At 42.7% G+C, this 26,689-nt stretch overlaps 1 long non-coding RNA gene across 2 annotated transcripts; it reads left to right on the top strand.

Moving 5' to 3' along the window:
* The first annotated feature begins 2,484 nt into the window (after window positions 1–2,484).
* On the top strand, window positions 2,485–24,910 carry LOC122461196. Of its 2 annotated transcripts, XR_006282997.1 has the most exons (4): window positions 2,485–11,783; window positions 20,650–20,861; window positions 21,953–22,097; window positions 23,486–24,910. It is a non-coding gene; the product is annotated as an uncharacterized LOC122461196 (long non-coding RNA). The 2 variants fall into 2 exon arrangements; XR_006282996.1 differs by lacking the exon at window positions 23,486–24,910 and having other exon boundaries at window positions 21,953–22,709.
* Window positions 24,911–26,689: the final 1,779 nt, after the last annotated feature.

The raw sequence follows: 26,689 nt of genomic DNA, 5'->3' as shown, positions 1-26,689 counted from the left end.
CCCTTCCCACAGCAATATATATACAGCACTTGTTTATTTTTTTTCTGTTGTTTATTACCCAATGTTTTGATTATTTTTATCTTTGGGTTTCATTATCTTGTGGTAGTAAAGACTCTTAGGTGCTGCTTATATTAGTCCTTAGTTTAGCCAAAGTTTAGTCCTCAGTCCAGCCAAAATCTTTTGGCCTTGTCCTTTATCTCTTGTACTGTTGTTTTCCATTACTTGGCACACATTTTTAAAACATTTGATACTCAGCATTTCCCACAGCGTTCTTTCGCAGTCCCTGCCTGGATGAAGAAAGCAAGCTGGGTTCCTAAAAGAAGCAGTGACTTGCTAGAGCAGTGAAGAATAATAGTCTGAAGTTCTGGAGCTCAGCTTTCTCTAACCTTTGATTTACGTGTTCCCAATTAAATGGTTAAAATAAGGCATAAAACCAAACTGACTTCTTTAAGTGTCAAGCCTCCAGGGTAGTTGCAGATCATTTAATTTAATAGAGGACTGTGAGCAACATGAGTGACATAATTGAAGATTTTATTCAATATAAAACAATTAAGCAAACAGGCATTACAATATAACCATACAGTGCAGGATACTCACATTCTAAGACGAAATGTGGGAGAAAAGTGGAGTAATAACAAAAGTAGGGATCAATGGCAACCCCAGGGTGAAGGATTGGGTGAAAACTCAACTACCTTGGGTGCTCGGTGTTGACCCAGAAGGGAGACCTGGCAGTTTCGGTGCTTGAGACCTCACTAGCAAATGGCTTTAAAAAAGCCATTGCTACAAGTGGCTTCTACAGTGCCAGGTGCAGATTGCATAAGATAAAAGTATGAAAAGAGAACAAATGTCCACTGCAGCCAAAGGTTTTCTTTAATCAGGACATTTAAAGGTAAAACTAGTCCTGTAGCTAAAAGAACAATTCTGCCATCTGCTGTGCAAAGGGAATTAAAACAGCCCAAACTGATTTCAAACGTGAAGGAGCAGTGAATCTGGGAGACCTTGTTTTAGTCCTTGCAGTTCAACTTTCCTTTGAATGTGAGTCATGGAGCCTTTGCCTTTTGCCTGATATTACCTCGTCTATGTCATAAATCCGTGCCAGAGTTACAGATAAGAGTGAAAAGTAATAAATGATTTAACACCTCTCAGCCAGAATGTATGTGTCCCAAAAACAGTTATACATTTAAAATATGTCCTAGAACTTAGGTAATGGGGTTTCAATCACTTTTTAAAAGGGCTGAATTCCGTAACCCTTTGGCCAAGAGATGTTCAGTCCAGAGGCAAATATATAACCAGCAGAGGGAAGTGCTACTCACTGGAAGCCCTAAGCAAAAATATTTTGAGTGCCCCCTCCCCCACCTTCTAAAATACTAATTTCATTATTTTCACAATCCAAAAAAAATCCCAACCCTACACATCCTACTATACTTGTTAAACAGTTCACATTAAATAAGAATGAATGATATTTTGGGGTAATACTAAATCAAGACCCCCTTGAACTGCCTGGGTCTCAAACAGTTTCTGAGTATACTTACAAGTTCCAAGCATATAAGTAGGAATTATGAACAACTTGAACAAACAGAGGTTATTTTACTGCTCAAACATTATGGGAATTACGAGGGGAAAAGTTTTCTCCTATGAGTATATTCATTGGAGTGACTACACACAAAGAAAACCCCAAAACATAACTAAAACTTGGACGTAATAATTAAAATACAATATAAATCATAGTATGCAGTGCGATAGAGCATTTTCTACTCTACAAAACATTAGTGTAAAAGAACAGGAAAGCTTTGTTATATTACAAACAAGTTAAATGAAGTAAAGTCAATCAGTTTGCTCACTTCTAAAAATATATATTCAGGGACACGAGTAATATTAAATGTTTTTAGTATTGTGCGTTCAAAACAAAATTGCCTCATAGAGCATTTATGTAATAGAAAGGTAATGAGGGCTGATTAATGCTTGTTACTCACTATAATTCAGCCTGAAAGAGCTTGTTCTTTTAACAAAAACTAACTAGACATTTAGTTGGGGTAATTACTTAGTTTTTTGTCTTTTCAATCAGATTGCATCTCAGGCAAAATCCTGGATGTGGCTTAATGTTTGATGCTTTGTCTGATAGCGTGGAGCTGATGTCTTTATTATATAAGGAGATAAAGATTTCAGAGTAACACAAGACTCTCATTTCTTTCAAATATGCTTGTAGTTGCCACTGAAATTGCATGCAACCAATCAATAGCTACAGTCCTAATTAAACCACTTTAATTATTTAGTTGATCACATATAACATGACCAAACAAAAGAAACATGTACAGTTCTGTGGTGCATTAAGGGATAGTGTACACGACATGACAATATATTTTTGGTAATATTAATGAAGTAAATTTGGCCAGTGTTGATTTGCCTTTGTGCCCACTCATTTCTATAAGGAAGGTAATCTATCAATTGGTACAGAAGTGTGATTATGCAGATACTTAGGAAGAGATCCATGCTCTTTAGTTTAAACACAGTGAATAAAATAAATGACAAGTTGTCTAGTGACAAAATGCTTTTGTTACTATTTTCTTCATCAGATAAGGGCAATGACCCCCTTAAGCATTCTTTAAAGGTCTCTCTCACCGGCAAAATTGAAGCTCCTCACTTCCAGTCCCATACTGTGGCCAAAAGGGCTAATGCGATCCTTGTACATATAAACAGGGAAGTAGTGTACAGGATTTTACCTCCTTGTATGGTGACACCAATCCTGGACTACTATGTACGGTTTTGGTGTCTGCATTTTTAAAATGTTGAAAAATTGGAGAGGATGTAGAAAAGAGCCACAAAAATTATTCAAGGGCTGGAGAAAATGCCTTGCAAGGAGAGACTAGAGCTCAATCTGTTTAGCCTATCAAAAAGATGGCTGAGAGATGATTAATGGCTGAGAGTTAAAGCTAGACCAATTCCAATTAGAAATAAGGCATACGTTCTTAAAGTGAGAGCCATTAACCATTGGAACAAACTGCCAGACCAGCTGCCTTTTGAGAAGATATTTAGTCAAACATAAGTTATTGGACTTAATGCAGAGGTAAAGGTGAAATTTCAGGAACTGTGACATACAAGACGTCAGACTAGATGATCTAAGGCCCTTCTAACCTTAAGCTCTCTGAATAAACCTGGTCTGTCCTTATGTGCCAAATCCTGGCAATATCTAAGCTGACAGTGCCAAGTCCTACACAGTATATCAAATGTGGTAAGGTTCTGGGATGTAGTCCACCAAGGGTTTTAAAAAATGAAATCAATAGCCTTAAACTCTACCTGCCAGACACCAGCAAACCAGCATGTAGATGTAATTTTCTCCATCCACACTGGACAATATTCCTGCTACTGCATGCTTCACTTGCTTGGAGTACCAGATCTGCTTCTTCAAGAAGACTGTTTAGTGCATTGCAATAATCCAAAACTGCACAAAAGCAGCACAAATTTTCCAGGACCAAGAGTTGCAGTCTACTAATATTAAGATGCATTTTTAATAAGCTGTCTTGACAACGGCTTAGTCACCTCCTGTTCAAAGATCATGCCGAGTCTTGTCCTAAACTAACCTTGTGAGGCAAGTTCTTTTCAAACACTAGAAGGCCTAGGATGATGATCTCTCCTGCCCAAACCAATACACATCACATCAGTTCTGCTAGGACTTGCTCTTCTAGTTGGTAATCATCCAATCCCAGGTTACAGTCCTTTGGGTACCACAGACTATCCTTGCAGGCCAGAGAGGGAGAACTGGATATCGCCTGTATCACAATGATAGCTTGGATAGTATGGTTTAAAAAAAAAATGGGGAAGAGGGGCATCCAAATACTGAAGAACATTTAAGACTGTTCACCCTACACATCTTGGGGCACATCACATGTAGTCTCAGCCCAGGACCAAATGAGCGATCCCAACATTCTAACCTCAAGGACGATCTCTCTCTCTAAACAGGATTCCCATGACCACTACAGTACGCTCCTAAAACAAAGGAAGTGCCCACAACAAGGGAAAGGCTCATGATAGAATTAGGCAGAGGTTTCTTGGCAGTTGGGCCACAGGTTGAGAAGGACACAGATTTAGCACCTTCAGGAAGAAGTACGGGATGTATCTTATTTCTCCAGCTCAGCTTTGCCACAACATATTTAATTTTCAAATAACATCATGAAACTTCTTTTTGACACCTCTGCTCCCAGCCTTCCTCATTCTCCACACCCCCTTCCAGCTTGCTTCATCCCTTTTCCTAGCAAGATGTTATTGCTGCCAACAACTGGCCTCTTGCCAGGAGGTGTGGATGGTTGGTGGATGAAGTAGAACCTGGTTAAAACAATGAGTTCTAAGCCATGCGGAGAGCACCCGGGACGGTATTTTAAGGGATTGGAGACCTGCTAATTCATGCACCGATGTCTTAGGGGCCTGAGCCAAAGTTCACTGAAATAAAAGGGAATCTTTCCATTGATTGCAATGGGGTTTGGATCAGGCTCCAGATTAGCAGGAACTCTGAAATACTGTGAGCACCACACTGAGCCCCAAAAGGGGAGAGAATGACTGTTCAGGGGAATAAGCCATATTGATACTGAATGATTTGAAGTTTAGAAAACTTGACTTATAGAGAGAGACTTAAGAAGTTCAATCTATTTAGTTGATCTGAGAGAAGGTTAAGAGGTGACTTGATTACAGGATTGACGTATTTATGTGGGGAAGTTATTTTTGACAGTAGACAGTGCTTTAATTTATCAGAAAAAGGCATAACAAAATCCAATGGTTGAAAGTGAAAGCTAGACAAATTCAGACTAGAAATGAGATGCAATTTTTTTTTAACAATGAGGGTAACTAACCACTGGAGCAATTTACCTATGGACATAGTCAATTCCCCAACTTTTAAATCAAAACTGGCTGCCTTTCTACAAGATAAGCTGCAGTTTAAATGGAAGCTTTGGATGTGATGCAAAAATTACGGGGGAAGCTTCTATGACCTGTATGATGCAGGAGGTCAAAATGGATGAACCTAATGGTCCTGCCAAGCCTTAAAATCTATGATACACACCTTTATTCCACCATAACTGTGTCCACAATAAGAAGTTGTACCACTCTAACGATACGGTCCAGAGTGACCTAAACAAATTGGAGGATTGGGGCAAAAGAAATCTTTTGCTTTGTTGAGGAGGTTCAACAAGGACAGATGCAGAGTTCTGCACTTAGGACGCAAGAATCCCATGCACTGCTACAGGCTGGGGACCTACAGGCTAAGCAGCAGTTCTGCAGAAAAGGACCTGGGGATTACAGTGGACGAGAAGCTGGATATGAGTCAACAGTGTGCCCTTGTTGCCAAGAAGGCTAATGGCATATTGGGCTGCATTACTAAGAGACTTGCCAGCAGATCGAGGGAATTTCCCTCTATTCAGCACTGGTGAGGCCACATCTGGAGTATTGTGTCCAGTTTTGGGCCCCCCTTCCCCCCCTACAGAAAGGATGTGGCCAAATTGGAGAGAGTCCCGCAGAGAGCAACAAAAATGATTAGGGGGCTGGGGCACAGGACTTATGAGGAGAGGCTGAGGGAACTGGTCTTATTTAGTCTGCAGAAGAGAAGAGTGACGGGGGATTTGATAGTAGCCTTCAACTACCTGAAAGGGGGTTCCAAAGAGGATGGAGCTAGGCTGTTCTCAGTGGTGGCAGATGACAGAACAAGAAGCAATGGTCTCAAGCTGCAGTGGGGGAGGTCTAGGTTGGAAATTAGGAAAAACTATTTCGTTAGAAGGGTGGTGAAGCGCTGGAATGGGTTACCTAGGGAGGTGGTGGAATCTCCATCCTTACAGATTTTAAAGGTCCGGCTTGACAAAGCCAGGGCTGGGATGATTTAGTTGGGGTTGGTCCTGCTTTGAGCAGGGGGTTGGACTAGATGACCTCCTGAGGTCTCTTCCAACACTAATTTTTTATGATTCTATGATCTGTTTCTATATTCATGTAATTAAATTGGTCCAAACATAAAAAGTGTAGAGAAGCCCTCATTCACTCAACAGAACCAGAAAAGGAAATATTAGTCTAGAAATACACTAATCACTCTTTAGGTGTCAGGAGTACCTGGTTCTGTACTGCCCAACATATAAGGGTGAGACAAAGATCCAAAGAAAAAATGGCATCTTGAAATTCTGAAGGCCATCTTTCTTTAGCATAAATAACATTTTCTAAAATTAGATTCAGCCTTCATTATTTCTTCTGTTTAGCACAAATGCAGGGAGACTTGTGCTGGATGAAGGTAATCTTTGGTCTAAAGCGATCATAATTATTATTATTTATTGTTTGTATTACCATGGTGCCTAGGAACCCTCATCTTGAACCAGGAGCCCATTGTGCTAGGCACTGTACAAACACAAAACAAAGACATTCCCTGCCCCAAATAGCTTACAAGCTAAGTGTAAGATGAGACAACAGATGGATACAGACAGATGGGGGAGAACAAGTAAACAGTAAGACAGTATTGGTCAGTACAATAGGCAGTGGTCTCTGCACGCTAGCAGCCTAACAGTTGTCAAAGTTTATGTAGCCTTCAGGGCAAAGGAGAGTTTTTGAGGTTGGATTTGAAGGTGGGTGAGATAGCTTTGTGGGTGTTTATGTGTGGGGCAGCAAGGGAGAGAGCATGAAAGTGTTTGTATTTTTTGCACTTAGCACTCTTTGGCTGTTGATCACAAGGCATTTTACAAAGGTAAGCACTATTATCCCTATTTTATGTACAGGGAAACTGAGGCACAGAGGGCAATGTGAGTTGCCCCGGGTTAGAAAACAAGTTAGTGACAGATCTAGAAATAGAAACCATGTTTACTTATTTCCAGTCAAGTATTGACTCATTGGACCATGCTGTCTTTCTTCCCCCACCCGCCTCATTGATTTAAGAGTATTTACATGCTCATTTGAGAGTCTAAAACTGAAGCATCTTTCTTTCAGTTTAATAGATCTCCCTTTATTATTTTTTAAGTGGCCTGTGTTATTTGTAAATACAGTGCATGGGCTAATGCAATCATATTGTCACATGCCTCCAGGACACTTTTTAGCCAGGTATAAAGCTGTTTGGTACCATCAATATTGATTTAAATCTGAGATTGAACTAACAGAACTAGAAACAGCCTGAGGCCCTTTGGGCTGTTGAAGCTCCTTGTTTAGTTCACCCTTCAAACAATGCAAGCATCTTAAAACAGAGCCTGAGTTTTCCTCTGTACAGCTATTGACCATGTATGATAAGGTGCAGTTGAGCTGTGTGCTCAGCAGACTGTAAATAACTTCAACACTGAACCACTAAACTGATGATGGGACAATCAGATAGAGCTCAGTTGGGAACAACTTCCTGTTATGCAGCCCAAATTTTCTTTAGCTCATTTTCATTCCATTATTCTTAGGTATACCTGTTACACACTTGGAGCAATGTCTCAAAGGAGCCAGCAAATACAGGATGCCTTGTACACATGTTGAAAGAGTTATTTTTGAAGTGATCAAACAGTAGAAAATTTGTATTAATGACAGAGTTCTCATAGACTGGATTTTGTGAGACAGTCTAATCAGACTGCTCAGAAGACCAAGTAAGACTCTTCCCCTTCCAAATGTCCTTAGGCTAAGGGATGGTGCACTGGGATGGGAGCCACAAGAGAATGAGTTCTGGTCTCATATCTACTGCCTGTATCTTTGTGCACACCTTAGTGATTAAGGTTACATTCTATATTCTGGAAAGCAATTAAGTATCATCCCCGTTTTACAAATAAACTAAGAGGCAACTCCAGGTCACTTTAAAGCAAGCTGGGAATAAAACCCAAGTCTTTCCTGTGACAGATCCAAATCTTATCCTTTTAGCTGCATTGCATTTCAGAATGAATGTGCCAAATCTATGGGCTCAATTGTCCTGTCTGCTACTACTGTTACACACACACTTGCTAACACTCCCCGCAGAGCCAGGAGCAGATGACAGACTATCTCCAATAGCTTATTGGTGTTCAGCAAATGGTTGTGTAAAACACTGACAAAGCATGTGGCAAGTCTCCCTCTGTAGCGTGTCCACAAGGAAAAAATAACTTACTCTTTCTGTGTAAATAGATGAGGTTTGTGCTGAGGCTCTGAAGATCCAGGATTCAAACCCTCCTGACAACCCATTGCTGGGAGGAGGCTTACAGTGGCATGTAAGCCAATTTGTTTTTCCAATTTTCCTCTTTTAATCTTTCAAATTTAATTAAATGTATTTAATTCACACAGTGAGAAAGCATCTTTAAAAACAGCTTTTATCATTTACAATTATCAGTTCATACAATGACACAACAAAACACAGGTGTTCTGCATTTTGGTTATTTGTCATACAATTCAATTGCTTGTGTCTAATATTGGCAGGACTGAGAGGAATGCTGAGTGATGCTAGCTTAGGTCAGGGAGTTTACTTGTCTTTCATCTCTACTCTCCAATAAAGCTCAGTTTACATATTTTCTTGTGAGCTATTCCCAAAGAAGGATCAGAAACAACAGTCATTTATGCTGCTCTTTTTGAAGCATGGGAAAAGGAATATACTTGGGTAGTCCACTCTTCATTCCTCTGTTTTTCTTTCAGAAGCAAAAAAGTGTCTGACTGCCAAGGCAGTTACAAAAATAATTAAATAAAATAGACTGAGTGCATTTATCCTGAGAGGCGTTGCTTTTTATGCTGTCTTATCATAGTATGTCTCTGCAGTCACCCTATTCCTTAATTGTATATTCTTTGTTGTAAAATTAAGGCAACTTTAGTATAAAATGCTGAGGACAGTCCTTTCCAGTAGAAATAGTAAATTCAGCCTCCATTTTTAAACCTTAAAATGTCTCAGTTGTTCATTTAGGCCAGGGGTGGCCAACCTGAGCCTGAGAAGGAGCCAGAATGTATCAATGTATGTTGCCAAAGAGCCACAGTAATACGCCAGCAGCCCCCCATCAGCTGCAGCCCCCCAGCTCCTCCCGCCCACCAGCAGCCCCACAAATTAGTGCCCCCCCTCCCCACACCTCCTGATCTGCTGTTTCATGGAGTGCAAGAGGCTCTATGGGAGGAGGAGCAAGGGCACAGCAGGCTCAAGTGAGGGGGAGGGAAAGGGTAGAATGGGGGCAGGGCCTGTGACAGAGCCAGGGGTTGAGCAGTGAGCACTCCCTGGCACATTGGAAAGTTGGCGCCTGTAGCTCCAGCCCCAGAGTTGGTGCCTATACAAGGAGCCACATGTGGCTCCGGAGTCGCAGGTTGGCCACCCCTGATTTAGAGGCTAGTCAGCGCCAGGGTTGATTTGCATGAAGATAGCCCCACTCCCCCAAGGAAAAACCCATGAGAGCTGTGTTATCTGCTCAGTCAGATGAAGCTATAGTCACCCACAAATCACATCACAGGTGGAACTGGGAGAGGGGAAAGTGGTGGTAGTTTTCTAAATTCCACCCACAAAATAAGCTCTGGCCATGTCAGTTGGCATAATGAAATATGGCTCATAGAGATTTTCAACATATCATTGATCACACATGCCACTGGGCTCAGCTCCCCCTTGTGGGACTTGAATGTGCCCATAGTTACTGCTAGGCTGATTCAGTTAGCTCCCTGAATGGGGATGGAGAGAAATTAGTGGTATCCCCCTATTGTCACCCAGTTGTGACACCAAAATTAGATGCAATGTATAGTACATTGTACTGATTTGTGACCCTTCCTCTCCTGTCTTACCTGAGCAATGAAATAGTTAACAATATTGATGTTTAAATTATCGTCACTGGGCATCTGAGCTAGCACCCACACTGAGACGTATTGAGCTGCTCCCACTTCTCAGAGCTCTTGTTCCAGGCTCTCTGAAGACTAATTTCTGCATCAGTTTCACTCAGGTCATGTTTCTGAGGTTTTCATCATCATTATAACTATAGAGGCATAGGGGGTTCTTTTAAAATGAAAGCTGAGATTCTGGAAAATGAGACAGCAGCTTGAGAGCAGTGTGTGTCATGTCCCCCCACTCTGAGCCAAGTCCCATTATTATTATTCTCTGTGTCCCTATTAGTCTCTGTAGGTTTTGGGAGTTATAATTAAAATGTAAGTTATAACCTTGTTTTGATTTCCTTCAATTGTATCTTCTCTTCTCTAGTTCCTCTCCCCAGCCAAAGCCTTTCCTTTGAGATCTAATCTGAATGCTTTGACATTTAAAAACTCTCTCTCCATCCCTGTTCTCGCTCTCCATGGTCTTGTTCCAGAGAGGCAGAGTTGCTGCTGGTAACGAATGTGTGTCATGATTCCAGAATTCTGTTCCCTCACTCAGCCATTCCCTCTGCAGCCTTGAGCAAGTCAATTCACGGTCTGTAAACTGCCTCTCAGAGCTGTTATTAGATTCAATTGACCGTTTATGCAGCACTTTTGAGATCCTCAAAAGGAGCTATACGAGTTCATCACTTGATTAGTATTATCACTTTTCATCTCCACAAACACTACAAATAATAAATGGAACTAAAACTGAAAATGACCCCCTCAGGCCCAGCAATGGGATACTCACTTTGAAAGCTGCCCCGAAGCCATCTGCTACTGAGATATAGATGGTAGTTTTAACAAAAGATACAGATAGGGTGCTGTGATTTTTCCTGGATTTTGAGCGATGTCTTCGTTGTGTCATATCAGATGCTTATTATCGGTAAAAAAACTAGTAGAAGGTATTTCTTGATATGGAAAGAGAAAGAAATTTAGTACCAATAATATCAGCACTTACCATGATGATGAGTGCTTTAGATAGATAATGTATGGCAATGCATGCATCATTCCAATTGACAGGGACTGTTTGTTTAATCTTTTCAGAATATAAATAAAGAGCCTTTGCCAGTGAAAATGATGCATGCGTGTTTGAGGTTGATACAGATTTAATTGTTAAAAAAGTGGGGGGGGCAAAGTCATTTGAACATAGGTTGGCTATCCTCTAGCATGGCCTATATCACTTGCTCTGAGCCCATTTAAACTCAAATGGCATTATCAGAGCTAAAAGAAAAATGTCCAGCAGACCACTACTTTTTTAAAAGTATCACATATCCTGGTGGTCTCCTGAAATCCTACGGGCCTCATGCTGGCCCCACGGAGATCATATGAATTGTAAACACTGATTGAAACATCTTCACAAACAGTCCTTTCAAAAAGATAGGAAAAGAGCACTCCTTTTAAAGTGGTGGTGGGTTGTTTTATTTTTGCGTAGTAATAGCACCCTAAGTTTCAGATCTTGAGTCCATATAACTTGCTGGCTAGGTCTGTTTATATAGTTTCTATTTTATGTTATGTTATGAATACAAATAGCATCTATTATTTCCTGCAATGCAGAACATTTACTACCTGCCTTGTTGTGTATTGTTTGACTGTGTGCTTAATTAAAGCACATTTATTTTATTGTGGCTACCAGATCGTCTGTGTATACTACAGAAATTAAAATGAGCTGCTGTCAGCAGCTGACACAAATCAACGTCCCCTCCCTCTTTTCCATCTCCACCCATAGGTCAGATAACTACTCTATCACAGGCCCCGTTTACGAAAAATTAAAGTGACTAAATGTCTTATCCCTTGTCCTATAAATCGCGAAATGCTGGCTTAGGCAAATCAAGAGGAAGTGAATACCAGAGCCAAGGACTGGGGCAGACTGCAGGAGTGTTCTGGCAGAATGCACCTGTTGAGATGAGCCCCAGAGAAAGAGGAGGTCTCTGCAAAAGTCTGGTTCCAAGTTATCCAGGGCTATCAATGAAAATAAACACTTTGCAGCACAAATGAAAGAGAACTGAGGCCCTGGACAGAAGGTATGGAACATATGACTTGGTACTGCATGACATTTTGATTAAAAAACTAGAATGATATAAAATTAACATAGCACACATTACCTGGATTAAAAACTGGCTAACTGATAGGTCTCAAAATGTGAACTGGGAATAGTCACTGAGCAGGTGTGTTTCTAGTGGGGTCCCACAGGGATCAGTTCTTGATCCTATGCTATTTAACATTTTTATCTGGAAAAAAAACCTCATAAAATAATCACTAATGTTTGCAGATGACACACAAATTGGGGGAGTGTAAAATAATGAAGAGATCACATTACTGATACTTAGTGGTAAACTGGGTGCAAGCAATGTGTTTTAATACAACTCAATGTAAATGTATACATGTAGGAACAAATAACATAGGCCATACTTACAAGATGGGGCACTCTATCCTGGGAAGCAGTGACTCTGAAAAAGATTTGGGGCTCGTGGTAGATAATCAACTCAACATGAGCTCCCAGTGCAACCCTGTGGCCAAAGGTACTAATGTGATTCTTGGATGCAAAATCGGGGAATATTGAGTAGGAGCAGAGAAGTTATTTTACCTCTGTATTTGGTGCTGGTGCGACTGCTGCTGGAACTTCTGGTGCCCACAATTCAGGATGTTGATAAATGGGAGAGGGTTCAGAGAGGAGCCACAAGAATGATGAAAGGATTAAAAAACATGCCTTATAGTGATAGACTCAAAGAGCTCTATCTGTTAGCTTAACAAAGAGAAGGTTAAGCGGTGGAATGATTAAAGTCTGTAAGTATCTACATGGGGAACAAATATTTAATACTGGCTCTTCAATCAAGCAGAGAACATGATCCAATGGCTTTAAGTTGAAGCTAGATAAATTCAGACTGGAATTGTGTGAGGGTAATTAGCCATTGGAACAGTTTACCAAGGGTCAAGGTGGATTCTCAATCACTGACCATTTTTAAATCAAGATGGGATGTTTTTCTAAAAGATACGCTCAAGGTTTGGGGGGGAAGTTCTGTGGCCCATGTTGTACATACGGTCACACTAGATGATCACAATGATCCCATCTGGCCTTGGAATCTATGAATCTAAGTGTCGCTCCGCTGGCCAGCACAAGGTGAGCAGCCACATTCTGCACTAGGTGAAGTCTCAGTGAGCCTAGGCCTAGCACATTACAGGAATCCAGAAAGGACAGTGCACAGGTATGGAGAATCATAGTGAGTTTGGCATAGCAAAGGAAAGAGCACAATGTCTGGGCCAGCTGAAGGAGGCAAAAGGTATTCCAGGCCCCTGCTGCTTTCTGGGAATCCAGGAGCAGAGCTGGATCCAATAAGACTCAAAGAATACAAACCACTGTGACAAAAAGATGGAGGCTTTGGTCTGCTATGCAATGAAAAGTGGCCTTAAAATAGCTGGAGATGGCGAGTGGAGAATTCACTCCACTGTAAAGGGGGACTCCCCTTGTGCCAACTGGCATAAGAAGGAGGAAGCATATTGGGGCATTCTGGGAGCAGGGCGTGAGTAGAATCGAAGGGCATGGCAGAGTGGAGGTCCCTAACTTAGGCTGAAGTTGAGATGCTCTGAATCAGGGACTTCTACCCTTTCTCAGTTGTCTGAGCTCTGCTGAGATGATGTGGAGAATCAAGTCCCTAGTATCAGTTTTCACAGGTTTTTGCTTCAGTTCAGGATTTATTTGTCTCTGCAGGAGCTCTTGGGAAGGAAGAAGGCTGAGTTTTCTTTTCAAATCAGAGAGACTTTGGAGTTGGAGAGACTTCTTTTTTTGCTGGGGTTAGTGCAGATACATCCATGGTGTAACTCTACTGACCACATTGGATTTACTACAGAACTGAATCAAGTGTGTCAATTCATTTAATTTATGTGACATATATATATATATATATATATATATATATATATATACACACCTACAAGTCCCCTTTGCTCATTTAAATCAAGGGTGAGATTACTCACCTTCCAGAGAGGAAGCAATCATCCACCCAAGAGTTCCTCAAAATCCTTCTCTTGACCCAGGAGCTTCTGTCTTTTTTGGACTGAGACTAATCAGATAATTTAACTGAGGATTGTAACTCAGCCAGCAACTGGGAAAGCACGGCAATTGTCCAGAATCCAGCCTCAATGAGAAAGTGATATAGAGCAAAGTTCCTTCCACCTCCTTCAATCCATCATTTGCAGCTGAAAACATCCCACACTCTTTCCTTATGGTTGCATATATCTGCACACACTGAACAGGAAACTGTGTGTGAAGGGAGGATAAGCAATTGCTCATTCCAGCCCTCTGGGTTGATATGGACAGCATAATGGTCAAGCAATTCATTCCATTCCTGCCAACTCCTGCAGAAAGGATTTCACTGAGTTTAATTGTGAACATGTGTATTACACAGAAAAAATGACATGAAAAGAACATCCTTAAAGTTGCAAAGTCAAGCACACACAAGTTAGGAAATGCCAGAATTAAGCCTGCCTGTGCAACCTTAATTTTGGTCCACTGTACATATGCATTATGATAGTCTTTAATTACCAGATCACATATTATTTTTTCATAGGACATCTGCTTCATTCAGTGCACCGGGTGGATGGACAGTGCTCAGTTAATGAACAACTACTCAGTATTTTGTTTTACCTTCATTGTTCAGTGTGTGCCTCTAGGCCTAATTTATTGCCTACTATTCAAAACCCACTCGGAATACAGAATTATTAATTTCCTCGTGATTTTTCTATCACACTCATCAGTATATTCCCAGTTCTTCACAAATATTAATTATCTTGACAACATCCTTATAAGGCGAGGCAATGGCATTATCCCCATTTTACTGATAGGGAACTTGAAGCAATGAGCGATTAAGGTAAAAATTTCCACTAATTTTGGGAACCAAAATTGAGATGCATGGTGTGATAAATGAGAGGGGGACTAGCTCCCTTTTGTGGACAGCCAGTTAGCTACAGCTTTCCTCTTAGTAGCTGTTCTCCACTTGCTTTACTTGTAAAGGGTTAAAAAGTTTGGCTGCATGCATAGGTAAAGGGAAGTGAGTGGGCACCTGACCAAAAGAGCCAATGGGAGGGCTAGAACTTTTTAAAATTGGAAAAAACTTTCCCTTAGTCTGTCTGTCTGTTGTTCTCCGGAGGGAGGAAACACATAGCAGAAATGCTATAAGAAGTTTTAAGCCAGGTATGGAAAATCATCAGATCATACCTAGAACAACTTATTTGAACCTCAGATATGTAAGTAAATCAGGAAATGTCTAGGAAGATGCGATTAGGGTTATTTCTTTTATTTCTTATTGGTTTGTGGACACTGCTGTGCTAACCCCCAAATGCTTTTGTTTTGCTTGTAACCTTTAAGCTGGACCTCAAGAAAACCATTCTTGATGCTTTATTATGATATTTGCTCTTTTTAATTCTAGCAATAGCCTAAGTTCCAGATGTATTTTCTTTCTTTTTGTTTTTTAATAAAATTTACCCTTTTTAAAAACAGGATTGGGTTGTTTTGTTGTCCTAAGAGGTTTGTGCATATGTTGTTTAATTAGCTGGTGGCAACAGCTGATTTCCTTTGTTTTCTTTCTCAGGTCTTCCCCGGAGGGTGAGGGGGATGGGTGTTGATAGGGCTTGTGGGTACCCCACAAGAAGGAATTCCCAAGTGCTCCTTCTTGGGTTCTCAAAAGGGGCATGGGGCTTTGCACTTGGGTGGTGGCAGCATCTACCCATCCAAGGTCAGAGAGAAGTTGTGACCTTAGGAGTTTAATACCACCCAGGAGTGGCCAGTATTCATTTTTAGAATCCTTGTGGGCCCCTACGTTCTGCACTCAAAGTGCCAGAGTGGGGAATCAGCCTTGACACATGGGACTGGATTTTTCAGCAAATTTAGTGTTCTCTAGCACTTTATATAGTGAAGTAGAGCTGTCACTGACTTCAGTTGCAGCTGGGAGTGCTTAGCACTTCTGCAAATCAGACCCCACGGTCTCAAGTCAGACAGCTAAAAAATGGGGAACACGCTATTAGTGATCACTTGTGAAATGTCTCGTTTAAGTGACTTGACTTGTATCTCACAGGAACTCTGTAACAGAGGAAGGGTTGGAATAAAATTCTTCAGGGCAGCATTCAACTGCCTTTTCCATGAGATCATCCATTCTTTTTCTGCAACCTCATGGCTTATTCACCACCCACCTTCCAACTTCTGCAACAAATGAGGCAGGAGTCTCTTGTGGCGACTGGACTTACAAAGCATATCTCTATTGTGAGCTCAAATGTAAAAAATATGCCCACATTCATAAGATGTTACAATAAAAATGTACATGAAAAATAAGTCACGTCGTTTACAGCACTGAATGTTGCAACAAATACAAAAGAATCAGTCTAAATGAAAAAGGCCACATTGATATAATCCACAGACAGCTGAAATTATGCTTGGTAAAAACAGATTTGGAACCAGAAGTTAATAGACCAAAATTGCTGTGATAGCTATTAGACCTAATTGGCAGACAAAATAATGCAGGAGCTGAACTAAGATCATAGACAATCCGCACCTGCTGATAGTGGGGGGGCACAACCCCAGTAAAGTTCGAGTCAGCCCCCCCTCCCACCCCCACTAATTCCTCCTCTCCCTCTGGAAAGCAGCGCTGCCATCCCGGAAAGCAGCGGCCCCTCCCTGCAGCTTCTATCTGTTCCTCCTGTCTCTTCCTCTCCCTGCCTGGCCACCTTGCAGCTCGCTGGCTCAGTTGCCCTGCAGGGAGGGGGCCCAGCCACAAAATCTGGGGGGGCATGTGACCTCCACATGCCCCTCCCACCCCGCACGCCACCTCTGACATCCATTTTTCCCCTTCTTAGGTTTCTTAAAGAGACCTGTTCAGATACTTCAGTTCAGCTCTGCCTCTCATCTCCTGTCCCACCTTGCATCCCAGCTCAAACCCTGAACAGCCAGCACCACAACTCATCTCAATTCATCTAAAGAACTTTCTTCCTGAGAGGAAGGCCAGCTGGCCTTAACCTTGCTCAAGGAACTTTGTTTTCACCCATGAACACTGAAAGTTATCACAGTATCATGGCAAACAATCCACAGCCCGTCAGTGGGAATAGGTAATTGTCAGCACTGCAGAGGCACCGAAGATCCTGCATCACCGTCCCATCACTTGTGTTGTTTTCTGCCCCCTCCCTTTTCTTTCCTTCTGTCCGTTCACTCCCTTGGCTTTTCCCTGAATCCTGAAGTCAACTGTGCTGTATTCAGCCCTGCCTGCCTTGTCTAAGATGAATGATGTCCCTGACCAGATCGTAAACCGGGATCAAAGTAGCAGGTGTCATCGCTGACTTGCCAGCCAAAAGCGTCCACTCGTAACTAACCAGTGGTTCCAAAATCCTCAACCGAAGCCATGTTTCACCTATCTTTTCTATCCTGGCTCTCTTCCACCTTGTATGTGTCTATTTAAGACAAGGATAAGTAACAGCTCTCTACATATCAGGACTGGGAGTAAAATTAATCCTTTCCCTTTCATCAAAGAAAAGTTCTGAAAATGAGTCCAACGTTTTGCCTCCAAAAATAGAAAGGCTTTAAAAGTTTTGACTGGTTGTTTTGCATAATCACTCAACCAATTTCATTATAAATGCCTGATTTAATTTCTTTCTTGTGTTTAATCAATAAACTTTTAATTTGACTAAATGCTTTTGAGTGTTTGCCAAGTAACCAAGTAAAACAAAGGCCTCTGCTTAAAATAACCCCAAACCTACCTATCACTGTTTAATGTTGGACAGTAAAAGAATCTATGAACATTTTTAACCCTTTGGGCCTTTGAGATCAATGTCATACAACAGGTGCAATGACAGCCTTTTCAGTACACAGCCTTGATTCATCAATAGAGGAGGCCCAGCCTGTACCCTGAATGAGGCAGGGGTCCAGTGAAAATAAAAGTATGTGATCATTTAATTGAAGACAATATCATAATCCATATGCATAAGGGGGCTGAATTCAGGTGGCACAAGCAACCTTAATTCTGGCATTTCCTAACTTTTGAGTGTTTAACTTGCAACCTTAATAATGTTCTTTTAATACAGATTTTCTATATAATTTCCTACATTTTTAAAAAAGCAAACTGAAAAAACAGAAATTCTATCATATTGAGACTCACATGCGTCATCAGCAGGGGTAGAACCTTAAGATCCACTGTACAGACCCCTACCACTTGAGCTAACAGAGTAACGGACAGCAATAGGATGTCACCTTATAGATGGACCAGCACTAGAGGAGGATGAGACTGTGCTCGACATAGGATTGCTATTTAAGTATAATGAGATGCCATAATTTTTATCAACGCTGTATGTGATTTGGTCAGTGAGGGGCCATTATTGTATATTGAGTTGTTAGAATTTCCTGTATGACTATTGATCTAATTTGCAGTGGTGGTAGTCAATTTTCTTGCCTAGCTAGACCCTCTTCTCCCATCCCAATTTCTCATCCCCTGTCTCTTTTCCTATCCTATCCCAGTTCCCCACTCCTGGCTCCTAATCCAATCTCTCTCTCCTCTTTGCCCTACTGGCTCCAAGTCTGTCTCCCTCCCTAGGCTCCTCATCCAGTCTGTCTCTCCCCAGCTCCTTGTCCCAGTCTCCCCACTCCCTGAGTCCTTCTCCCAGTCTCTTTGCCCAGCCAGTCCCCATTTTCACCCTGAACCTAGCTCATCAGATCTGTCTCCCTTGCTCCCATTCCTTCCCACACTGGTTCCTAGTCCCCATCTTGCCCTGCAGCTCCTTATCTGATTTCATTTCTAACCTGCTCAACCAACAGGCTCTATTCTTCCCCCCCCCCCCCACTCCCATTTCTCTCACCAGCTCCAAGTCTCAGCCTCCCCCTCCCCATTTCTCAGTTGCAGCCTTCCCTCTCACACTCGATTTCCCAATCTGTTTCTCTCTCTCCAACCCCCGCAACTCCAGTCCCAGTTTCCAACTTCCTCTCCTAATCTACTCCTTTCCCTTTCTCTTGTTTTGCTTTTGTCTTTTCTGCATTCAGATCAGACAGCTTCCTCCTCCATACTGCTTGGGCCCTGTGAGGTGGGAAGAGAGGTTGTCACTGAAGGTATGTCTACACTGCAATTAAAAACCCAAGGCTGGGACCCTCCCACCTTGCAGGGTCCTAGAGCCCAGGCTCCAACCCAAGCTCAAACATCTACAAAACAATTAAACAGCCCCTTAGCCTGAGCTCCAGTCAGCTGGCCCAGGCCAGCTAAGGGTTTTTAATTGCAGTATAGACATAACCTAGGAAAGACAGACTTCCTGCTCTGTTATAGTGCCTGGCCCTACCCTGGCCTGCAGCAGCTGGGAACAGCAACTACAAGGAAAGTCCAGCTTTGCCCCATAGCTCTGGGCTGGAGAATGCACAGCCCAGTTACAGGTAGGAACTGTCAGAACAGGGAGCATGCTCAGATGCACTGTGGGGAGCATGCACAATTTGGTCAGCTCTAGAAACTCTGAGGGCATGGAGCATGCTCAGTGGGGACAAAGTCTTTGGGGAATTTAGTTGTTAAAAAGCTAAGTAGTCCACACTGAGCATATATGCAACTGCAATTTTTAAAGGCTTATAATTTGGCCTAATTTAGGTGGATTTTCACATGGATGGAGAAAGGCACATCCCTGATACAAAGGCCACTCCGTCCCACAGCCAAATTTCAAGTCTCTGCTTCAAAGTATAGGGGTGCTAGGGCTTTTCAGAAGAAAGATCACTTAACTCTGGGCAAAACCACTTTTTTCCCCCCATCCTTGTTTTTTGAAATGGCTGAAATTTTCCAGAAAAAAATTAGCCTACAGCCGACATCCAGTATGGAAAACTTCAGCCTAGACAGCTCATGTCTAGCAAAATTTTGTAAGCAACTGAAAACAGGGTCTTATGGGAAGTGTTGAGCGGCCTTAACAGGCAGTACTACCAGCCCTGCCTATAATGAGAGAAATAGAGTGTGTGCGTCTGTCTGTGTACACAGAACACTGGTTTTGAGTTTGGAAGGAAGAGGGAGGACCCTCTCTCTTTCTGTGCTTTGGATTCTTTTCACCTACTCCCATTACTTTTAACTGCTGTATACTAGCACTGTAGTAAAACCAGAACTGAATTGTAAAAGCTCTTCTCCTTTGACCCTGTCTTCTGTCAGTTACCTCTTTTCCAAAGTCACCAGACTGAGGGCAAGGATGACTTGTATTTCAGAATAACTGCTCATTACAACAAAGGGTCACCCTATGAATTGCACAAGTCAGAGTAGGAAAGAGAGACATTTGTGTGGAGTACATCTACAAATATAGTGACCTGTGAGGAAGGAAACTGTTAAACTAATGAGGGGTTCAAATAATCTCACTAATAACAGAATAACTGATCTGAGAGGAAAATAAAATTTCTGTGGCACTGCACATTCCAACACTACAGACCCCAGGAGAAGATGGCCTGATTTATGCTGCTACCATCTCATGTTTTTCTATTTGTTGTAAAGAGGCACCAAGAACATTTAACCAGTTCTTTGTTGCCACACATATCTGGGAGAATGCAGCTTCAGTCCTATTTGTGTCCCAAATGCTTCATTGCCAGATTGCTGACATTCCAAAAGACCAGTGGTACTGTGAAGAAACACTGCTGGAGTGTGGATTGGGTAGGAAGGCATTAACGTTTTGCACATTACTATCATTATATCATGCGCTAGCTCTGCATCTTCAAGTCACCTGCTCTGGAGGTCAATGCTTTAAAGAGGGCAGATGAGTAGAACCCTTGCCACATATGGAACGCTAGTAGGCAATAAAAATTGGCTTTGTGCTAGAGATGCCCTTCTAACAAAGCCCTTGGTAAAGGGCATTAGGAGCTGGGTTTGCACTGCCAAGGTGCCAGGAGCAGTCATTGCTTTCTAATTACAGATGATACACATTATGGATCCATCAGTGCTTAAAATCTGCTGCTAAATGCTCCTGCCTCTGTCAACAATTTCCTCTTACTTTGCTGTGCTCTTGGAAGTGACCTGCTGCGGCTGACTATGAATTTGTCCTGGAAGGCTGCAGGCGACTGCCTGCCCAGTATAACTGGAGGAGCACTATCCATCTCTGCAACACTGTCTCTCAGAGGGGTGGAGGTAGGAGGCTGAGTTGTTCCCCACCTGGTCTTCAATGATGTTGCTGCATCCACTTTCACAAAACTATTCTTCTCTGGCAACCCTACCCATGCCCTTGAAATCTCCCAACATAGTAGGTGTTCGTAATGTCAACAATCTTCAGTGTCTAGGTAATTTAATCTGACCTTAGAATTACCCAGTCATTACTTACTTACTCATTACTCACACAAATTCCAGACCTCTTAAGCATTTTGAACAATTATCAGTACAATTATCTGAACTCAAGATGTGCACCTACTCTATGCAGTGAACTAAAGCAGTAGCCTGACTAGTTCATCCATGAGAGTAAACTCTATATCAGCATTATATAGTCATCATGAAAATTTGACAACTCCCAGGAATCAAATCTGCACACTTGCCTTTTACCATGATTATGAAGTTAATGAAAATAACATTTTACTGACTCACTGAGTTACTTGCCTAGAAAGAATAGAAGTTTGCCAGGCTCTTATAGTAACTCTCTTATCTCATACAAGAGCATTAGAACAAATAGACACACAAGTTCATCCCACTCTCCTGCTAGTTAACCACACTTATCTTGCAGATCAGAATCTTTTACAGATTTAAATGCAAAGCACCAAAGAAGGCACCTGACTGAATTATTAGGTCTCATTCATACAGGGTGAAATGCCCCACTGTGCAGAAGGCCAGCCCAAGGCTTATGCATCACCCAACTCCCACTTAAGCCCTCGGCACAAAGATGAATTTCATTCACAGTGAGCATCACCTGCCATGGCTTATTTGAAGTGAAAGAGATAGTAATAATTTGTGTATTTAAAAAAATATTGACAACTGCAACAATAATTGATGGGGGGAACACATTAAAACACACAGCATCACTGAAAGTGAATTGCAAAACTTAGTTATAACAAAAAAAATTGATTCTAAGTTATTAACCAAATATATGTACAGAGTTAAACATTACAAATCCAACCTTATTTCACAACAAAATATCTCAAAATCAGTTCTTTCTTTGGTCACCTGCCAGAATGTGAATTAGGGATTCTGTATTTGCCTTGCAACAATTGCTAATTATCTGGGTCTATTCCTAGACAACATTCCAGTTCCTGATATTTCTGAATGGATCAAAACTTACTCTCAAGCAAACACTGAGATGTTGACTACTGATAACTGATTCAGTGATAGAGATGAGTTCTGGTAGGTGATGAAGGCCTGAATCTTCTCACTTATATTAAGGTAAGTCAGGAATAACTCTTGTGTGGAAACCTGTATCTTGGGGATCTTAGATCTGCTAGATTTTAAGGAGTTTTGCTGAGCCAAAGTGGCCAAAAAAGGCAACAAAGGGCCCTCTCAATCTGCAAACATGTCGTAAAATTGTTGCCAAAAATAAGCACAAAATAGATTCAAAAGAAATGACTGAACTTCTGTTTAGCCTAAAAAGTGACTTCCAGGAACTCTTATCAGATCACAAGTTGCGATAGACCAGAAATTCCAGGATAGATAGGGAACTATTGGGGAGCATTAGATGTGGTCTTGATTGTACATGTTGATGAGACAGTGAAGGATGACCATGCTGGACATCTTTCTGAGATAAATATGTAGGCACAATGAAGGGGTCCTCAAGATCCTCAGATTCAGGCTCTCACTGAAGAGACCCCCTTTGCCTGTGGGACAATTCTGGGAGAAATTTTCTGATGTGTCCAGGCCACAAAGCATCAGATTTTTTGGATTCTAAGCAACTCTTAAGATAATATACTCCTGGGGGAATTCTGCTCCAAAAAATTAAAAAATTCAGCACCATAAAATTAAACATTTTGCGCACTATTTTAAAATTCTGTATATTTTATTTGTCAAAACAACACAGTATAATCATATTCATTTCAATTATTTTGGTAATTTATTTTAAAATACCAAGTATGTCTGTAACAATACAGGCAACAAAAAAGATTCACCCCCACTCAGACACCCACCGCTCCCCATCCCCATGTGGCCCTGCACCCCTCCCCATCCCCATGTGGCTCTGTACCCCCTTCCCCATTCCCATGTGGCTCTGTACCCCCAGCAACTCCTCCATCCCTATGTGTCCTGTACCCCTCCCCCTGTCCCTATGTGTCTCTGTGCCCCCACCCATACACTCCCTGTCCCTATGTGTCCCTGCACCTTCCTCCCCCGGGTAGCCCTGTCCTCCACTCTATTCAGTCCCTGCCCTAGTCTGTCCTCTCCCACTAGCCCTTATGAGCTCCTGTCTGACCCCCCCAGCACCCCATGCTGTCTGTCTTCCCATAGCCCCTGTCTCCTGACCTGGCCCACTGTGAAGAAGGTTCTGCGGGCTCTTTCTCTTTCCCTGCTGGCCAAGAGCTGCTGTTGTGTTCTATCACCACAGCACCTTCTGGTACGCAAAAGGTGAAACTGCAACAACATTTCATCAGAAACTTTTTTCTGCGCAAAAATGTAAAAGTATGTGCAGCTCACTAATTATGCATATGAAATAGCACAGAATTCCCCCTGGAGTAGATAATAAGATTTAAGATTCCTGCTACATCCCCGTCCTTGCTTGTCACTTCACCATACCTTTTTTTTTCCTGTTTCCTACCCCTCTTTTCTTTTGTCTAATACATTCCAAGCTTGATCAGCTTTGAAATTAATTTAATTCTGTGATATAATTGCCATAAATAGCACAACAGGCTGACAGCCTAAGCACCCTTGACCATGAGTCAAGGAGAACTGATGGGAGGGGATGTCGTCCTACACCAGAGACGTGAGTTGGAATCTAGATTCTAAACTGCAGCTGTTCACGATTCACCTGTCTGTACAATTCAATATCCTGTCTGCAGCATGGGAATGAAGGAAACATCTGGGTGACAGAAGTTTCTCTTTCTTTTCTATCTTCTCATCCCTTCCTGTCTGAAGAGCAGCAACAATAACTGTTGAACCAAAATCCAGCAGATTGGACAAGGTCCAATCCAGTGGGCTCTCACTTCCCTCCCTCCCTCCCTCCACCTGCAGAGAGAGACTTTCAGTATCTGCAAGAAACTTTTAAAGCAGTGATTCCCTTTGAAGGACTTCACTGAATGTAGAAGATAAAAATGGGGAACTTCTCCAAGATGAATAATGATTTAACTTCTGAATTACAAGTACCCATGAACTATAATTACCCATTTAATTCTCTAACCGTAAAAAGAGGGGTCTAGAAACTCCTTTGAGCCAGTTACCCATATCCAAACAACTCAACTGAAATCAATGGAGTTACACTAGCTTGACAGCTGGAAATGAGAAGAGATCCATGTTGCCAGGGTGGCGGCACTCCCTTGGAACCCTTTTGGGAACAACTCACCCAGCTGCAGGTCTCCACTGGCATGTCTCTGTCCCTAAGATTGCTTGTGTAGTGGTAGTTTGGGCCTTCTGGCCAAAGCACCATTCAGTCCTACCCCTTTCAGGGCAGTAAGGTTCACAGGCAATCAGGAACAAAACAAATGAGTCAAAAACAGGGTTGTCCCATAAACTTTGTTGGGCACTGCCCTTCTATTCAGGCCTGGTTTTCCAAACAATTTGTGCTTCTGCCAATTCCCTTCTCAAGGTCTAGTCATCACGTCCAGAAAGGTTGATCTGCAAGCTACATCTCAGGGCTGCCCTCAGGCTTCTCTCCCACCAAGAGAGGCAGAATTCTGTCTGTCTTTCTGGTCAGCGCAAAACTGGGCTAGGCCTTCTTTTATCTCCCCCTCTGCATACCTGACACTGGCTGCAGCTATAGCAGGACAGAATCAGTTGGTACCACAGGATCTGTTGTGACAATTGGTCTATAGCTTTTACCCACTTTGGAATTTATCATGGTAGGTAGGTCAAGTTAATTTCAATAAAGAAATGTTATCAACAGGTACAAGAGTAGGGTTGCCAACTTTCTAATCACACAAAACTGAACACCCTGGCCCCGCCCCTTCCCCAAGGTCCTGGCCCCCGCTCACTACAGTAGGCTGGGGTGCAAGAGGGAGTGAGGGTTCTAACAGGGGTTGCAGGCTCTGGGGTGGAGCCAGAAATGAGGGGTTCAGGGTGCGGGAAGGGGCTCTGGGCTGAGGGTTGGGGTGCGGGAGGGGGTGAGGGCTCCAGCTGGGGGTGCGAGCTCTAGGGTGGGGCCAGAGATGAGGGGTTTGGGATGCAGGGTTGGAGTGCAGGAGGGGGTAGGGGCTCCAAGCTGGGGGGTGAAGTAGAGGGGTTCAGGGTATGGGAGGGGTCTCTGGGCTGGGGCAGGGGGTTGGGGTGCAGGGGGTGAGCGCTCCTTCTAGGGGAGCAGGCTCTGGGCAGGGGTTTGGAGTGCAGGAGGAGGCTCTAGGTTTGGGGGGGCTTGGGGTTAGGGCATGGGCTTACCTCCAGCGGCTCCCGCTCAACGCCGCAGTGGGGCTTCCTGCCTGTCCTGACTCCACACTGCACCCCAGAAGCAGCCAGCAGGTCTGGCTCCTAGGCAGAGGTGCAGCAGGCTGCCCTACAGCTCCCATTGGCCATAGTTCCCAGCCAATGGGAGTCTGGAGCTGGTGTTCGGGGTGGGGGCAGTGCGCGGAGCCCCGGAGCCCCCCTGCCTAGGAACTGGACCTGCTGGCCTTTTCCAGGGCACAGCATGGAGCCAGGATAGGAAGGGACTAGCCTGTCTTAGCACCACAGCACTTCCAACTGGACTTTTAATGGCCGGCTTGGCGGTGCTGACCAGAGCCACCAGGGTCCCTTTGCGACCAGATGTTCTGGTCAAAAACCAGACACCTGGTCACCCTGTACAAGAGAACCAGACGGAGACACTAAATTAGTCCAAACAAAAAGCCGTATCGATATAATCCAAGGACAATATTGAAATAATTCTTGGTAAAAACAGAAGACATGGAACCGGAAATTAATGACCTAAAATTGGTGTGTCAGATATTAGGACTAATTGGTGGACAAAATAATGAGGTAACTGGCTATTCCACCCCACCATTCCCTTTTATGGGTTCTTAAAAAAAGAGATGGAGAGGAATAATAGAGAGAGGCTACTGAAGCAAGCTTCAATATCTTATCTGCCACCCACACCAACTCCTGGGACGTTGGGCCCTTATCATCCTGATCCTGAGAGATGTCCTGACCGAATCAGGTCAGAGAGAAGGATCCAAATGACACTGCCATCTGCACCAGCTCCAGCTAAATCCCAAACACCACCTGGAATGAAAAGGGATCAGACTTTAACAGCAGCAGCAACAGTTCCAGCTCATACCAACTAACTTCTTCTATTTTACCCAAAAGGACAGTTATTACCGTCTTTGATACCATCTAAGAGACTGTTAAACAAGGGAGGTTTTCCTTCTAAAACTCTCTCCAGCTAAAGGGAAAGGGAATATGCAATGTTGTAAAAATAAAGCCTTACTTAATACTTACATTTCAAATGCTTTAATTGTTTTTCTTTCCTGTATCTTTAATAAAAGGTTAAAGGGATTTCTTATGGTGTGTTTGCCATAGTACTCAGCAGGCTAAGGTCTCCATTTGCCAAACCTTGTTTAACTCTGTTAAATGTTGAACTGTAACTGGGTTATGCTAGCACCTTTGGCCTATCTAGTCTATCTCCTTAAGCCTCTTGTCACCAGTGTGGAGCCTCTCTGTGTCATCCATCAACTCCATTGCCGCTAGCGTGGGGCCCCATCACACGCCTCCTAATCTGGTTTCCCCAAGAAATAACCAGAGTAGGCTGTGTAGCCAGGGATTAGTCGAGAGTGCAAAGTGCACCTGTCACACATAACAGGTTCTTTATTTAGGCAGCTACTTAGAGTTAATTAAGAAGATCAGAGTGGTGAAGCACACACAGAAACTTTGAG

Source organism: Dermochelys coriacea, chromosome 7 (genome assembly GCF_009764565.3).
Source record: "Dermochelys coriacea isolate rDerCor1 chromosome 7, rDerCor1.pri.v4, whole genome shotgun sequence".
Taxonomy (NCBI): Eukaryota; Metazoa; Chordata; order Testudines; family Dermochelyidae; genus Dermochelys; species Dermochelys coriacea.
Note: the sequence above shows the minus strand (reverse complement) of the source record. Positions and strands in the feature narration are given on the sequence as shown.